The sequence below is a fragment of the Schistocerca gregaria genome, chromosome 5 (assembly GCF_023897955.1).
Source record: "Schistocerca gregaria isolate iqSchGreg1 chromosome 5, iqSchGreg1.2, whole genome shotgun sequence".
In the NCBI taxonomy this organism is placed as follows: Eukaryota; Metazoa; Arthropoda; class Insecta; order Orthoptera; family Acrididae; genus Schistocerca; species Schistocerca gregaria.
The window spans coordinates 527,819,595-527,836,197 of NC_064924.1; the positions used below are offsets into that span (position 1 = coordinate 527,819,595).

General features: G+C 48.8%; 1 non-coding gene across 1 annotated transcript; it reads left to right on the forward strand.

The window, feature by feature from the left end:
• Positions 1-15,739: 15,739 nt before the first annotated feature.
• Positions 15,740-15,811, forward strand: Trnap-cgg (transfer RNA proline (anticodon CGG)). Its single transcript has one exon. It is a non-coding gene; the product is annotated as a tRNA-Pro (tRNA).
• The last annotated feature ends 792 nt before the right edge of the window (positions 15,812-16,603 follow it).

Consider the following 16,603-nt stretch of genomic DNA (forward strand, 5'->3'; position numbering starts at 1 on the left):
TGGGTGATGATGAAATCCTTTACAGCATGCTGCAGCACTTGTTGCTGCCATCCAAGGAAGTTCTTCTGAATTGTTTTAATATGATATGGTCATCCGGCACATTCCGTGACTCGTGGAGGGAGGCGATTTTGATTACCCTCCTGAAACCGGGGAAGGACCTAACGCATCCCAGTAGTTACCGGAGTATAGCTTTGACAAGCTGTGTCGGGAAGACGTTTTAACGCATGGTCACCCGTCGCCTGGTTTGGCTGCTCGAGACCAGGCAGCTCCTTAGCGACTCTCAGTGTGACTTTCGGAGATGTTCAACTATAGACAACTTGACCCTGCTCGAGGCGGCCATCCAGCAGGCGTTCCTACGTAACCAGCATTGTGTAGGTGTATTCTTTGACATTAATAAGGCGTATGACACTATTTGGCGCCGCCTTATCTTCAATTAACTTCATCAGTGGGGCTTTCGTGGCCAGCTCCCCATCTTCATTCGGTCCTTTCTTTCCCGCCGCCTCTTTCGATATCGGGTTGGTAATGTGCTATCTGATTTGTACGTGCAGGAGAATGGTGTTCCTCAGGGAAGCGTTTTGTCACCCTCTTTGCCATCGCCATTAACAGTATCACGTCCACTATCCGGAGTCCGGCCCACTGCTCCTTGTTTGTGGACGATTTTGCTGTTTTCTGTTCTTCCTCCGGTCTTGTCACTGTTAGTCGGCAGCTGCAGCTTACGATAAAGCGATTTGAGGCATGGACTGCGAAGACGGGTTTCACCTTTTCTGCAGACAAATGTGTGTGTGTGTGTTCATTTTAATCGTTCTCGACGTGCCTTTTCCTCCCCTGAATTGCGTCTGAGGGACACCATTATTCTTTTTAGACACACTGTGAGGTTCCTGGGCCTCACTTTTGATTCAAAGTTGTCGTGGTTGCCGCACCTTAAAGACCTCAAGGTGCGTGCCCTGAAGGCGCTGAATATTTTGAAGTGTCTGAGCCATCGGTCCTGCGGAGCAGATCGGGTGCGTCTGCTGCAGTTGTATAGGGCTTTCTTCCGGTCTCATCTTGACTATGGATGCACCGTGTATGGGTTAGCGAGGTCTTCGTATCTGAAGATTCTTGATGCAGTACACCATGAGGGTATCAGGCTGGCCACTGGTGCATTCCGCACCAGTCCCATCCCCAGCCTGTGTGCTGAGGCAGGGGAACCGCCGCTCGCCATCCGGCGGAAACTCCTCATGGTGCGACGGGTGTGTCAATTCCTTGCCTGTCCTACCTCCCCTGCGTACCCTACTGTTGTCTGACCGCCTATGGAGCGTCTCTTTCCAGTCGTCCCAGGGCAACGAGACCATTTGGGAGTCGTGCCAAGCATTTGCTCGAGTCCCTTGGTGTGGAGCGTGTGACACCCCAACTCCAGGGTTTTACCCGCCTGCCTCCCTGGTTGCTCCATAGGCCTAGCGTCCTTTTAGACTTGCCAGAGTACCAGAGGAGCTGCACTCCTGCGTTTGTTTTTACCTGCGTTTGTTTTTACCTCCTTATTTTACGATATTTTCCCGACCATGTACCAGTATTTACGGATGGCTCTAAACAGGGGGACTCTGGTGGTTGTGCTGTTGTTTTCCTCGATCTAGTCGTCAAGTTGGGGCTTCCTGCGGCGTTTACCATCTTTGATGCCGAATTGTTTGCGATCTTGCAGGCATTGGAGCAGATGGGATGTGTTCCCAGTCTTAAGTTTCTCATCTGTTCTGACTCCCTGAGTGCCCTTCAGACCATGCAACACCTGTACCCAGCGAATACGGTCGTCCAGAACATCCACGAAGCCCTACTCCACCTGCAACGGCAGGGGAAGGAGGTTTCCTTCTGCTGGGTGCTGGGGCACGTGGGTATTAGGGGAAACGAACTGGCGGATGTGGCTGCCAAAGATGCATGTTCCCTCCCTCAAGTTGTTGAATGTGCCGTCGCCCTCCATGCTGTTACCTCCCTTTTGCGTTTTCGTGTTATGCGTCAATGGGAAGAGGAGTGGCTGGCAGTCGGTGAAAATAAGCTGCGTCTGGTCAAGGCCACCAGGCGGCCATGGCGTACGTCCTACCAGTCATGCAGGCGGCATGAGGTTCTCCTCACTCGCCTCCGCATCGGGCACAGTCCCTTAACGCACGGCTTCTTACTCCGGCGGGAGGACCCCCCAATCTGCAGTGTTTGTGGCGTCCAGATTACTGTCCGCGACATTTTACTTGACTGTCCTTTATTCTCTAACCAGAGGGCGGTGGTTTCCTTGCCACCGGATTTGCCCTCTATTTTGCAAGACGACGCAACGACTGTGGTGAAGCTCTTACGGTTTTGTGTCCTGTCCAGTCTGTTGCCCTGGACTTTAGGGAGAGGATTTTGATGTGCTGCTGGGTGATTGGCTCACCCAGGTTTTAGGTAAGAGGTCCACCAGTCACGATTACCTACTTGTTTCACTTAGATTTCTGTTCTCTTTTCCTTGTGTTTCCGTTCCCTTCTTAGAGCGTTTCTTCTCTTGTTTTGCCTCTGTATGTGAGGCTTTGGAACTGCATCAGGTCTGTGTCCTTTAGCCGTTCTCCTTGTTCGCAGTCCATCTTCATCCCTTCAACACACACACACACACACACACACACACACACACACACACACACACACACACACACACACACACACACACACACACACACACGAGAGAGAGAGAGAGAGAGAGAGAGAGAGAGAGAGAGAGAGAGAGAGAGAGAGAGAGAGAGAGAGCGCACTTGGGAGCATCCCCCCCCCCCCCCCCCCAACCTTCGGGCCAACAGTCTCAACTTCCAAGCCGGAGAAGCGTAACTCTTCTTCAGCTTCTCTCACTAGGAAGAGATCCCTTGAGTTCCTACCAGTGACAAACCAGACACCCGCCAGGGGCTGAAGAATTCCCAGGTAGCTGGTCACCGACATCGTTACTGCCGCAGAATATGCAGTTCCCTGTTCCTCTGGGTCCCCTTGGCGGAGGACAGTGCCTTGGTGGTCGCCCGAGATCGCTGAGGTGATTAAAGATTGCAGGCGGGCACTTCAGCGTCACAAGTGGCATCCCTCATTGGCACACCTCATCGCTTTTAAATGGCTCCGAGCGCGAGCCAACGCGCCTCATTCGCCAATGCAAGCAGTAGTGCTGGGAAAAGTATGTCTTCACCATTGGACTCAGTACCTCTCCACAGCAGGTTTGGACCAAGATTAGACGACTCTATGGCTCTCGGACTCCTGTCAGCGTAACTGCACTTTCGCTGAATGGAGCAGTCATTACTGACTTGGACACAATTGCAAACCGCTTATCGGAGCATTTTGCTCTGTGTTCCATTTCTGCGAATTAGCCACTCGTATTCCACTCCCTGAAAGAGCGGTTGGAACGTCGAAGCCTTTCATTTTGCACGTGCCACTCTGAATCGTACAATGATCCGTTCAGTGAGTGAGTGGGAATTTCAAAGTGCCCTAGCTGCTTGCCGCTTCCCCTGATACGGCTCTCAGGCTAGATCGCATCCACTGTCAGATGCTCAAACACCTCTCAGTGGACTGACAGCGACGCCTCGTAGACCTTTTCAACCTTATATGGGTTGAGGGCGAATTCCTATCGCAATGGCGGGAAAGCATCGTAATCGCAGTGTTGAAACATGGCAAGAACCCACTGGAGGTGGACAGCTACCGCCCCATTAGCCTCACTAATGTTCTTTGCAAGTTGCTCGAACCCATGGTGAGCCGGAGGTTGAGTTGGCTACTTCAGTCTCGGGGCCTTCTGGCTCCATCTCAGGGTGGGTTCTGTAAGGGCCGTTGTGCCCCCGATAATCTGGTGTGCCTGGATTTTGCCATCCATATGGCCTTTGCCCGCCATCAGCATCTGGTCGCATGTTTATTTTTGACATTTGGAAGGCATATGATACGACACTGCGATATCACATCTTCTCTACACTTCATGGTTGAGGCCTTCGGGGTCCACTCCCGATTTTAATACAAAATTTTCTGTCGCTTCGTTCCTTCCGCATGCAAGTTGCAGCCTCCATAGTGCCTCCCAAGTTCAGGAGAATGGGGTACCGCAAGGATCTGTCTCAAGTGTCTGCCTCTTTTTAATTGCAATTAATGGGCTCGCTGTGGCGGTGGGAACGCCTGTCTCAGCTTCCTTGTATGCTGACGGCTGGCATTGCAGCTGATGAATGGCAGCTGCAGGGAACTATCCGAAAGGCACAGTCTTGGGCTGTAGCGCATGGGTTACAGTTTTCGGCTGCCATGATCTGGGTTATGCATTTCTGCTGGTGACGCACTGTTCACCCTGAGCAATAACCTTATCTTGACGGTGAACTTCTTGCTGTGGTGGAGACGCGTCGGTTTTTGGGGTTGGTTTTTGATACCTACTCATATTCGGCAGCTTAAACAGACGTGCTGGTGGCATCTTAATGGTCTTTGTTGCTTGAGTCGCACCAGCTGGGTTGCCGATCGGTCTGCCCGTCTATGGCTGTACCAGGCGTTAATTCAGTCCCGTCTAGATCATGGGAGCCTGGCTTATGGTTCGGCATTACCTTCGGCATTTCTGTTGCTTGACCCCATCTTTCACAGCGAGGTCAGACTCTCCACTGGAGAATTCCGGAGCCTGTCAACGGCATACTTGTGGAGGCAGGTGTTCCTCCATTGCGGTTCTGGCACCAACGATTACTGGCCACTTATGCTAAACATGTATGTAGCTTGCCCGGGCATCCCATTCATTGTCTCCTGTTCCCTCAGTCGGTCGTCCATCTTTCGGAATGGCGGCTCCGATCAGGGTGTAAGATTTCGGTTCGCGTCAGAGCTCTTTTCTCTGGGCTTCCTTTTTTCCCCCCTCTTCCACCACTTTTCCGCGCCCCTCTGGTTATTCCCCCGTGGTGTGTGCCCCACCAATGCCTTTGGCTCGATTTGACACAGGGCCCGAAGGACTCAGTCCCTCCTCCCCCCTGCCGATCTGGGGTAAGAATAGGCCCGAGGTATTCCTGCCTGTCGTAAGAGGCGACTAAAAAGAGTTTCAACCGTTTTGGCCTTCCATGTGATGGTCCCCCTTGGGTTTTGACCTCCATTTTTCAAAATTCTACAGAAGTAAGAGCCTTTTGGGGAAGGACACCTTACGTGGTGTATCCACTGGTCCTCAGTGCACTAAGACCTTGGCACTCAGCATTGTAATGGCGTTGTAACCGCACCCACTATTCCTCAGATTGGACCTAAACGCCAGATTGGTTGCACAAGTTATGCCCATAGTGCGTCCCCATCTGCACCTACGATCATGATGGACTTTCCATGGCACCCAAAATCCAGCACGGTAGCCAGCCCGTTGTGGTGGTGTGGGGCGGCGAAGAAATTGTCGAATGAGTTGTTTGAATGTTCATTTCACGTAACAGACTATTGCCGATGCAACATATGTGGGACGGCGAAGAAGTCGTTGTTTAATGTTGAATGAAAGTTGAACATTGCCACCTTAAATCACGCGAGCCTGGCAACTAATTTGGTGGCCAGTCAGAAAGCGAAGGGAAACTTACTGACCTTAGTTCCCAGTCTGCACGGTCACATTCCTGTACAGCCCAGCTAAACGAAAAATATCCATAGTTCTTCACGGGATTAGGGGTGCTTCAATAAAATTTAAAATTCCAAATAAGATTTTATTATCTTAAAGGCTCACACAAATTACTCGAAACTTCTGAAAATGCTAAAGACATTAAATATTGTTAACTCAGCCAATCGTTTAATAGTTCAGAGGCGACTTCTACAGCAAGTTCCTCCCGAATAGTTCATTACTCTAACTAACGGTGCTCTATTAATAGTTCGCAATAATGTTAAAAAAAAAGATTAATGCTCGCCTTAAAAGTGGAGTTAGTCACCACTTGCCACGCGGAATTATACTTCACACGGACGGCACAATAACAGTTTGTTACCGAAGTCTAAACGATCCAGGACGGTGTACAGTCCTCGTGATTTTCAATGTCCGTTTACATTGCTAAGTACGCGCATGTCACAGCCCGCTATGACGTCACCCGAGGCGAGGCGCGATCGGACGTTAAGCTCGCGTGGACTAGGCGTTGGTCTAATGCGGAGTGAGCTTCCTACTGCCTCTGCCGCTCTTTTTATATAGCTCCGGCGCGTACCGCCAAGAGAGCATCTGTTCTTTCCGTTCCTATGCAGATGCCTGCAGCCTCCAAATGATCGCTATCTCAGGCACATAATCTTAAATATCACATTTAATAATAGCTTTACAAACTTCTCAATTTTTGTATACATACATCTGATCAGTACAGAAGCACGTAGAAAATCTCAGCCCGCTAAAATTAAAACTTTACTCTCTAGAATTTTTACAATGGAACTAACGGTAGATTGTTACCTCTGAACCATAGCTTTATCAAGACTTGTATCAGCTGTTAATTATGCTACAAGACTAAAACTTGGTGTAGCTTTGTTAATTGTCCTATCTGATCATTGGTCTTAAAGAATTTGTTTTATCATTAAAATTTAAAGTACTTAATCTATAATGCTTATGTACATTTTACTCACAAAAGTAGTTTTTACTAAATTACTAAAAAACTAGAAGAGGTAACTGATTGTGGTATTTCCATTATTATTATTAGGGTGAACTGAAGCATCCTACCAATTTTCAATATTGTAGCTCTATTATTTCGCGCCTCTGATTTTTCCGAAAAACGCGGATTCTGGAGTCAATTTTAGTTTTATGGTTTTGGAAACCAGCACCACTCATTAATGACTTCTTACTGCACCTTCTCACCAAATTTTGGCTTCCTAGCGTCATTATTTAGCGCCTCCTATTTTTCTTTCAAAACGTGAATTTTACGTAAACTACTAATTTTATAACATTAAGATTTGTTACCTGAAACATTATTACATAGAACTATACTTTAACAAAGTTTTACACACAAATCTTAATTTTTACTTTTATGTTAAATGTGGTGCAATACTATATGCAGGCGCGTTACGATGACGTGACGCTACTAGCAGTGAACTAGGGTAAGTCCCGTGCACTCGCTCGCCTCTGTATCTTATACATGATACAGCGCTTGCTTTGCTTCAGTGGGGTCATCATGTACTTTCTAGGTTGTAGCCCCCTGACAACACAGGGATTGTACTGCCGATGCCTGAGCTGCACCCTCCCCACATCGGCCAAGGAGTAGATGCCCGTCTCCCTGGGGCATCAGGACTCCCAGCAACGGTCATCCTGCCAGGTGGCCCTTGCTGAGGCTGGGTGGCGCCTGTGGGGAGACCCCCCTGGTCGGAGTGGGTGGTATCGGGGCGGACGTTTCGCAGATGAAACGTCAACATGTATCAGGTCGATCTGCGGCAGTCTGTTAAAAAGTAAGTTACTGTCTCTGGTTCTGGTTCTCCTGCCCTTTCCCACTTGGCCACTCCCTGGGAGGAAGGACAGGCCCGCCAGCTTCGGGCGAAGTACTTCCCCCGCTATTTAGTCTGTTCTCGGACCGATGGGGAGACGTTCGCCACCTCCAAGCCCGTGTTCTTTGTCCAGCACATTGACATCTTCAGGGAAATCGAGGCTCTCAGTAAAATGCGTTAGGGGTCCATTCTTATAAACACCACCTCCGCCACACAGTCGGCGGCGCTCCAGGCGTGCGACCGACTAGTGGACATCCCAGGGTCCATTGTCCCACAAATTGGCATTGAATAGGACACAGGGGGTTATTTTTCATCGGGACCTCCTGCTGCAATCTGATGAGGAGCTCTGGGCCAACTTGGAGCGCCGAGGCGTGCATTTCGTCCGGCGAGTCCAGCGCGGCCCCAAAGATGGTCGCATCGACACCGGGGCCTTTATGCTCGCCTTCGAGGGGCACGTTCTCCCGGAGAAGGTAAAGGTGATGTGCTGCCGGTGCGACGTGCGACCTTACATCCCGCCTCCTATGCACTGCTTTCGGTGTTTGCGCTTTGGGCACATGTCGTCACGGTGTGAGGCTGAGCCCCTTTGTGGCGATTGTGGACGTCCTCTTCGTGAGGAACATACATGCACCCCACCACCTCGGTGTGTCAATTGTCCTGGCCTCCACTCGCCTAGATCTTTAGACTGCCCTGCGTATCAGAAGGAGAAGAAGATTCAAGAATTAAAAACTTTGGACGGTCTCTCTTATTCTGAGGCCAGGAAGAAGTATCACCGCCTCCATCCCGTGACGTTGACAGCTTCGTTTGCCTCAGTCGTGTCCACTCCTTCCACAGTATCCTCACCCCTATCCTGTCCCCCCTCCACCTCCTCACCCCATCCGGGGTCTATGCCTCCCCCTCCCAAATCCCTCCCTTCCAAATCATCCTCCCTCGCGGCCCCTCCCCCCTCTGCCCCAGGGGCCACCCTTCCTCCTCCTCCTCCCCTCCTCCCCCTCCGCCGCCTGAGAAGCGATCCTGTTCTCAGGCGTCCATTGGGGAAACATTCCGGACCCCGGCTTCAGAGGTCCGGCGTTCCAAAACGGACCTTCTTCGGGTCCAGCCTACCATCCCCGTGCCTCATCGGACTACCAAGAAGGCCTCCAAGAAGTTCCATCCGTGAGTAGCTGCTCCCGGCCGTCCTCAGTTTCGCTGGGATGCTCTGCTGCCAGGCGCTCAGCTGGCCTGTCGTCGGCGAATGATGCTGCTCCTCGTACGCAACCTAGGAATGCGGCTGCAGCTGGCGCCGACTCGATGGAGCAGGACCCGCCTCCCTCCGGTTGTAGCGTTGTTCCCTTCCCTCGAAACCTGGCCCTTCGCGGCCTTCGAGGTGACCACCTCTTCACCCGTTTCGTTCCCCCTGTTTTCTGACTAGCGATGGCTTTTTTACATTGGAACATAAGAGGTATTCGATCTAATCGGGAGGAATTATAACTGCTCCTCCGCCTGCACTGTCCGCTCGTCCTTGGACTCCAGGAAACCAAGTTGCGCCCAACTGACCGTATTGCTTTTACCCACTATACCTCGGAGCGGTCTGACCTCTCCCCTGTGGACGGAATTACAGCTCACGGTGGGGTCATGTTGCTCGTTCGGGACGATGTCTATTACCATCCCATCCCATTGACCACCCCACTCCAAGCAATAGCTGTCCGTTTTACTCTTTGTGCCTTTACTTTTTCTGTCTTTATTGTCTACACTCCATCGTCATCCGCAGTTAGTCGGGCTGACATGATGCACCTGATTGTTCAGCTTCGTCCGCCGTTTTTATTGTTTGGCGACTTCAATGCCCATCATCCCCTTCGGGGCTCTCCTGCATCCTGTCAGAGAGGCTCCCTCTTGGCGGATGTCTTCAACCATCTGTCTTGTCTGCCTCAATACTGGCGCCCCGACCTTCCTCTCGGACTCTACTCATACCTACTCCCACTTGGACCTCTCGATCTGTTCTACCACTCTTGCCGGTCGGTTCGAGTGGTATGTCCTTTCTGACACCTATTCGAGCGACCATTTCCCTTGTGTCGTTCGTCTCGTGCACCACATCCTTCGAGCTGCAACATATCGAAAGCTGACTGGGGACTTTACTCCTCCCTGGCGACCTTTCCGGACCACGATTTTCTCAGTTGTGACAGTCAAGTCGAATACCTCACGGCTGTTATCATCAATGCTGCCGAACGTTCCATTCCTCGTACTACCTCTTCTTCACGTCGCGTTTCTGTACCCTGGTGGAATGAGGCTTGTAGAGACGCTATCCGTGCTCGACGACGTGCTTTACGCCACTTTCGCCGCCATCCTACGTTGGCGAATTGTATTGGATACAAACGACTCCGAGCGCAATGCCGTAGAGTCATCAAAGACAGCAAAAAGCTTGTTGGGCCTCTTTCACCAGCTCCTTTAACAGTTTTACTCCCTCTTCTGTCGTCTGGGGTGGCCTGCGCCGGCTGTCGGGCATTAAGGCCCACTCCTGGGTACCTGGCCTGACTTCAGGTAATGAGGTACTTGTTGATCCTGTGGATGTCTCCAACGCCTTCCTCCGCTTTTTGGCGGAGGTTTCAAGCTCCGCCCATTACCACCCTGCCTTCTTTCACAGGAAAGGGGCAGAAGAGGCTCGGCGACCTTCCTTCCACTCGCTGAATCTGGAAAATTATAATGCCCTATTTACTATGCGGGAACTCGAACGTGCACTTGCACTGTCCCGGTCCTCTGCTCCGGGGCCTGATGCCACTCATGTTCAGATGATGACACACCTTTCTCCGGCAGGCAAAAGCTTTCTTCTTCGTACCTACAATCGCGTCTGGACCGAAGGTCAAGTCCCCATGCGTTGGCGTGACGCCGTCGTTGTTCCTATACCCAAACCCGGGAAGGATAGACACCTTCCTTCTAGTTACCGCCCCCATTTCTCTTACAAGCTGTGTCTGTAAGGTGATGGAGCACATGGTTGACGCTCGGTTAGTTTGGATTCTTGAATCTCGACGGCTGCTTACCAATGTTCAATGCGGCTTTCGTCGCCGCCGCTCCGCTGTTGACCACCTTGTGACCTTGTCGACATTCATCATGACCAACTTTTTGCGAAAGCGCCAAACGGTAGCCGTGTTGTTCGATTTGGAGAAGGCTTATGATACCTGTTGGAGAGGAGGTATCCACTATGCACAGGTGGGTTCTACGCGGTCGCCTGCCACTTTTTATTGATTCCTTTTTAACAGATCGAAAGTTTAGGGTATGTGTGGGTTCCGTATTGTCAGACGTCTTCCTCCAGAGGAACGGAGTGCCTCAGGGCTAAGTCTTAAGCGTAGCCCTTTTTGCCATAGCGATCAATCCAATTATGGATTGCATTCCACCTAATGTCTCAGGCTCTCTTTTTGTCGATGACTTCACGATCTACTGCAGTGCCCAGAGAACATGCCTCCTGGAGCGCTGCCTTCAGCGTTGTCTTGATAGCCTATACTCATGGAGTGTGGCTAATGGCTTCCGGTTCTCTGAAGAGAAGACGGTTTGCATCAACTTTTGGCGATATAAAGCGTTCCTTCCGCCATCCTTACATCTTGGTCCCGTTTTTCTCCCATTTGTGGAAACAACTAAGTTTCTAGGGCTCACACTGGACAGGAGACTTTGTTGGTCTCCGCACGTCCCTTATTTGGCTGCCCGTTGTACACGTTCCCTTAATGTCCTCAGAGTTCTTAGTGGTTCATCTTGGGGAGCGGATCGCACTGTCCTGCTTCGCTTGTATCGGTCCATAGTCCGATCAAAGGTGGATTATGGGAGCCTCGTCTACTCGGCCATTCCTCTTACGCCGTCTCAACTCCATCCACAATCGGGGGTTACGTCTTGCGACCGGAGCATTCTACACTAGTCCCGTCGAGAGTCTTTACGCTGAAGCTGCCGAATTGCCATTGACCTACCGGCGCTGCGTACTGCTTTGTCGGTATGCCTGCCGGCTGTTATCAATGCCCGACCACCCCTCTTATCAGTCCTTCTTCGCCGATTCTCTCGACCGTCAGTATGGGTTGTACGTGTATGCCCTGCTGCCCCATGGAATCCGCTTTCGTCGCCTTCAGAGAGGGTGAGAGCCCGACACCACCTTGGCTCCAGGCTCCGGTTCATATTCATCTCGATCTCAGCTCACTCCCGAAGGAGGGTACTCCGGCTGCAGTGCATTGCTCACGGTTTTCTCGAACTTCGTGCGCGACTTGCCAGTCACACCTTTATTTACACTGATAGCTCCAAAACTGACGATGGTGTCGGCTGTGCCTTTGTCGTCGGAGCCGCCACCTTTAAATAACGGTTCCTCGACCAGTGTTCCAGCTTTATGGCCGAGCTTTTTGCTCTCCATCAGGCCGTTCAGTATGCCCGCCGCCACCGCCATTCATCGTATGTACTCTGCTCTGATTCACTCAGTGCTTTTCAGAGCCTTGGAACTCCATATCCGGTCCATCCCCTGGTGCAACGGATCCAGCAGTCCCTCCATTCTTTTGCTGATGATGGCTCTCCTGTTAGCTTTCTGTGGGTTACCGGCCATGTAGGAGTGCCTGGGAATGAGGCTGTTGATGCTGCAGTCAAGGCTGCCGTCCTCCTGCCTCGTCCAGCCTCCCATTGTGTCCTGTCATCTGACATTAGTGGGGTTGTTTGTAAGAGGCTTGTCATTGTGGTGGGATACTTGGTCATCACTTTAAGGAAACAAGCTCTGGGCCGTAAAACCGTTCCAAACTGCTTGGACAACCTCCTCCCGACCATCTCGGCGAGAAGAGGTCCTCCTGACCAGGTTGCGGATTGGGCATTGCCGGTTTAGCCACCGCTACCTGCTCTCCGGTGACCCAGTCCTGCAGTGCCCTTGTGGTCATGCATTGACAGTGCGCCATGTTTTATTGTCGTGTCCCCGTTTTAGTCAATCTCGTGTTGTCCTGTCTCTGCCATCTACTTTACAGGATATTATAGCTGATGACACTCGAGCAGCTGCTCGTGTTCTTCGTTTTATTACTTTGACTGGCTTGTCCAAAGACATCTAACTCTCTCACTTATTTTATCTGCATCTTTGTAAGAACTTCCTGGTGTTCCCCGCCCCCCCCCCCCCCTCTTGAGTTTCACTAGATTCTATGTGCTCTTACAGTTGTGACTGGGCGCTAATGACCTCAGTAGTTGAGCGCCCTTAAACCCCAAACAAAAAAAATCAGTCCCTCCTGAGGCCCTCCACCGCCACTTTCTTTCAATCCTTGCCGCGTTTCAAGGCTCTGACGTCCATACTGACGGTTCGATGGTTGCTGGTCGTGTCGGTCATACTCTTACTCTAAGGGATCATTATGAACAACACTCATTGCTGGCTGGCTGTTGTGTTTTCACTGCCGAGCTGGTCGCCATCTCTCGCGCCCTACAGTAAATCCGCTTTTGCTCTGGTGAGTCCTTCATTATCTGTAAGACTTCCTGAGCGGCTTACGAGCTATCGACCAGTGTTTCCCTCGCTCCCATCTAGTGATGGCTATCCAGGGGTCCCTCCATACTCCTGCCCGTTGCGACCGCCCTGTGGTCTTTGTGTGGACCCTGGCTCATGTTGACATCCCAGGAAATGAATGTGTTGACACGCTAGCCAAACAGGCTGTCGGTGCCCAGCCTTGGAGAACGGCCTTACGGAGAGGGACCTCAGGTCAGTTTTGTGGCAGAAGGTACTTTGCAGCTGGGGTGAAGAACGGCGCACCCTGCCTTCACCCAACAAACTTCGGGTCGTCATGGAGACTACTGGTGTGTGGCGCTCCTCGTTACAAGCCTTCCGCAAGGAGTCTGTACTCTGCCGGCTGCGCTTTGGCCACACCTGGAAAACACACAGCTATTCATTACCCCACGAGGACCCACCTTTACGTCGCTGCGGGTCAGTTTTGACCGTGGTCCAAAATTTGTTGTATTGCTCGCTTTTAACTCCTCTCAGGCAGACGTTTGCACTGCCTGATCCGCTTCCTGCACTTTTATCAGATGACGTTGCGATGGGAGATTTAGTTTTGAGTTTTATTCGTGTAGAGGTTCTTATCTCTTGATCTAAGTGTTTGTCTTTTTTGTGTTGAGTGTGGGCTTTGGCCTACGATTTTATAGTGGTGTTTGTAGCGCGTTTCTTGGTGGTTGTATTTTACTTTTTTGTTTCTATGGTCGGCCAACCACTGTCACACTAGGTGTGATTTTAATTACTTTTTTCTGGTCTCTGCGTCTTTCTTGTCCTATGTCGTCTCTTGCCATCTCCATTGTTCGTTCTTATTCTTTGAGTGTGTTTCAAGTTCTTGGAAAAAGGGACCAATGGCCCTAGTAGTTTCGTCCCTCCGAGCCCACAAACCAACCATCCTTTTTGTCCTACAGCAGTCGAAGTCAGGTGACACTAATTAAAAAATGACGGATTTCTTTTGCATAAATGAATAGTGCTCATTCTAGCTGCGCTCAATTGTAGAACAGGCGCCCCACCTTCGAATATTTAATGTGTACTGTAGGGAATTTACTTCATTTTCCTCACCATTTATTTATAAGAATTGCTGCCGTTTGTATTGAACACAGTGGTGGAATCATAGTGTAACTAGCAGCTCGTCTGTTTATGGTTACACAAGCGAACACTAGCTTGTGTAAATGTGGCACGCAGTTTGCACAGTCCTCTGCAGCGCCCCAGCTGGTCACAACCTTCCTCGAACAAGCAGCCTAAACAGTTCAGTGCACACAAGATATTGAAGCACTACGTAACATTTTATAAGGTCTTTCGGAAATTGTATGTTGTAAAAAGATATAATTTTTGCTGGTATATGTGCCTGTTGTATGCAAAATGTTGCAAATAATATCATAAGTAATAAATTAAAACTCCATAACTGATGCTGCAGTTTTACTGCATGAACAGCGAAAATGTGAGCGATAAGCGTTTTTACTTTCACCGTCCTGGGTGGATATCAGCGAGAAAGTGTTTCGTGAAGTTTTGAAATACTGTGTACAGTTTGTTGGAAATAGCTAAGTGCTCTCCTACTCAAATATGGGGTGAATAGTGTCTGGATTCTTGTGTTCCTTCCACGACTTCAAAAGCTGCCTCAAACCAACTATATATATCCCCAGTTTCAAACTGACTTGTTGCGTTAAACATGAGTTTACACTTTTTAATTAGTAGGTCAGACAGTATTTGAAATATTTAAGCTCGTGCACCAGCTGTGTGAAATACTGAAAATCAAATTTTTGTCGCACCCAGAAGCCTGTTGATAGGCACCCTGCAACTGGAACTTTGCTCAAAGTGAGCCGTTGAGTAATGTACGTACCTTACGAGGCCCTTTGTGTACTGCGAATAATTAGGATACACCTAGCTTTGGAAGGACGAAAGAATGCTACGTTCGGACGTTGAGTCGAAATATATTGACACATTGACAGAACATATCATGGGGATTTTCGAAATCCCTAACAAAGTAATTAATATTATTAAGCACTTCTAAAATTCACAAACAAGTTTTTTCCTTAGTGGCTGACTTTTTCTCACTTTGTCAAACGTGTTTCATTCCTCTCACCTCAGTTTTTTTAGTTCAGTACAAAAGCTTTGGTTCTTTCTGTTTTAGTGCTCTGAATTTCAAAAACAGTAAAATATCTACTTTGGGTACCGTTTCTATCAAGCTAATACTGGTATCTTGTATTAGAAATACTGTAATAATTGCCTTGAATGGTTGCTGTCTTCTATAAATGCTGTCGGTTTTAAAAAGAGTAATTGGTTTTCCACGCAAGTATGGATGCTTAAAATAGTGCAGTATAACGTCTACATGTTACTATCTTTTAATTGCGCTATTAGGAAACTTTTTGGTCTCACTGAAATATCGGTGTATCTATAGTGATTATTTTTTGTACGGTATCGACATTTTCACAAGTTTGTATTATAATTATTGTTAACGTTAACTTCGATAACACCGATTACATGTAATGATGCTCAAATACAAAACATAACATTAGTATTTACACTTGTCGTATTGACAAAAACAAGAAAACAACCTCTGCATGCCAGTTTTAGTGGCTCTTAACCTGCAGCAGACGTTACTAACCCAGGCGGGTGACAGCATACATACAATTATTACTACGCGGCGATTCAAGTCACAGTTTGGTGGAAAAAAAAAAGCAACTTCATGCTTGACATGCATTTAGACATCTGTGTGGAAGTTCATTAATGTTATTGACTTTCACGCTGGCATCAAGCTTGTGCTTCAGTCTTCACATGCATAAACCGTGATGGCGGAACGGGAGACGATCAAAATGTCTCGCATTACACGTTAAAGGGAAAAGAAACAGAACACTTCACATAATATTTAACGTAGAAGACGGTCGTATCTTCATATACACGCCGTCTACTTGTAACCACGGCTCGTTGGTCTAGGGGTATGATTCTCGCTTCGGGTGCGAGAGGTCCCGGGTTCAAATCCCGGACGAGCCCTGAAAATTTTTATATTATAAGATTCCGTTTTTAAGTGGCATTTATTACGTAGATACACTTCTTTCGCCCTATGATTAGTTTATAAATCAGTACATAGGAAACTAACGAAATTAGAGCTGTTGATAAAATGTATATCTGAAGTGTGCAAGCGAAGCTTAAACAGTGTGAATAAAATAAGACAGCGTCATAATTTCACCGGATTAATGGTGCAAACTAAATATAGACATATGACTACCTAACGCTCCCCGCTACCACATATTTATCTTGTGGAGGGCACATTATTTTCAAAAGAAGATTCACAAATACTTGCCTAATCGCGGTCGTTTACCTGTTCTCCGTAAACTTCAGCCGGGAGGACCATTGGTGATGTTTTACGACATAGCACTGAAGAGTTGCACCGGCTCGAGAGCGACATCGATGTAGTAATATTACTTAAGTGTAAATTTATATGTACGTAGAAGTGCGTGTCCCATAAATAATTCTTATTCAACTAGTTAGCTATGGACGGAGTTAAATATAAAGAAAATAAAGAAGCCATTCATTCATTTGTTTAGAATGGGACGTGGAATAAGGTTTCCAGCTATAATTCCATAGTAAAAGCGGCCTGTAAACCCAGCAACACTGAAAGATTTCACGTTGTATCTTTGACATCGTTCAGTAAGAAAGTGAATTAAAAGTCAGTAAGTTCTTGCATAACTACTAATAATTTCTTCTAGAGAAGACAGTTTGTTGACATCTATTTTGCAATGATATCCATATGGCGTGCAAATTATCGCAAATCACTGCAGAATA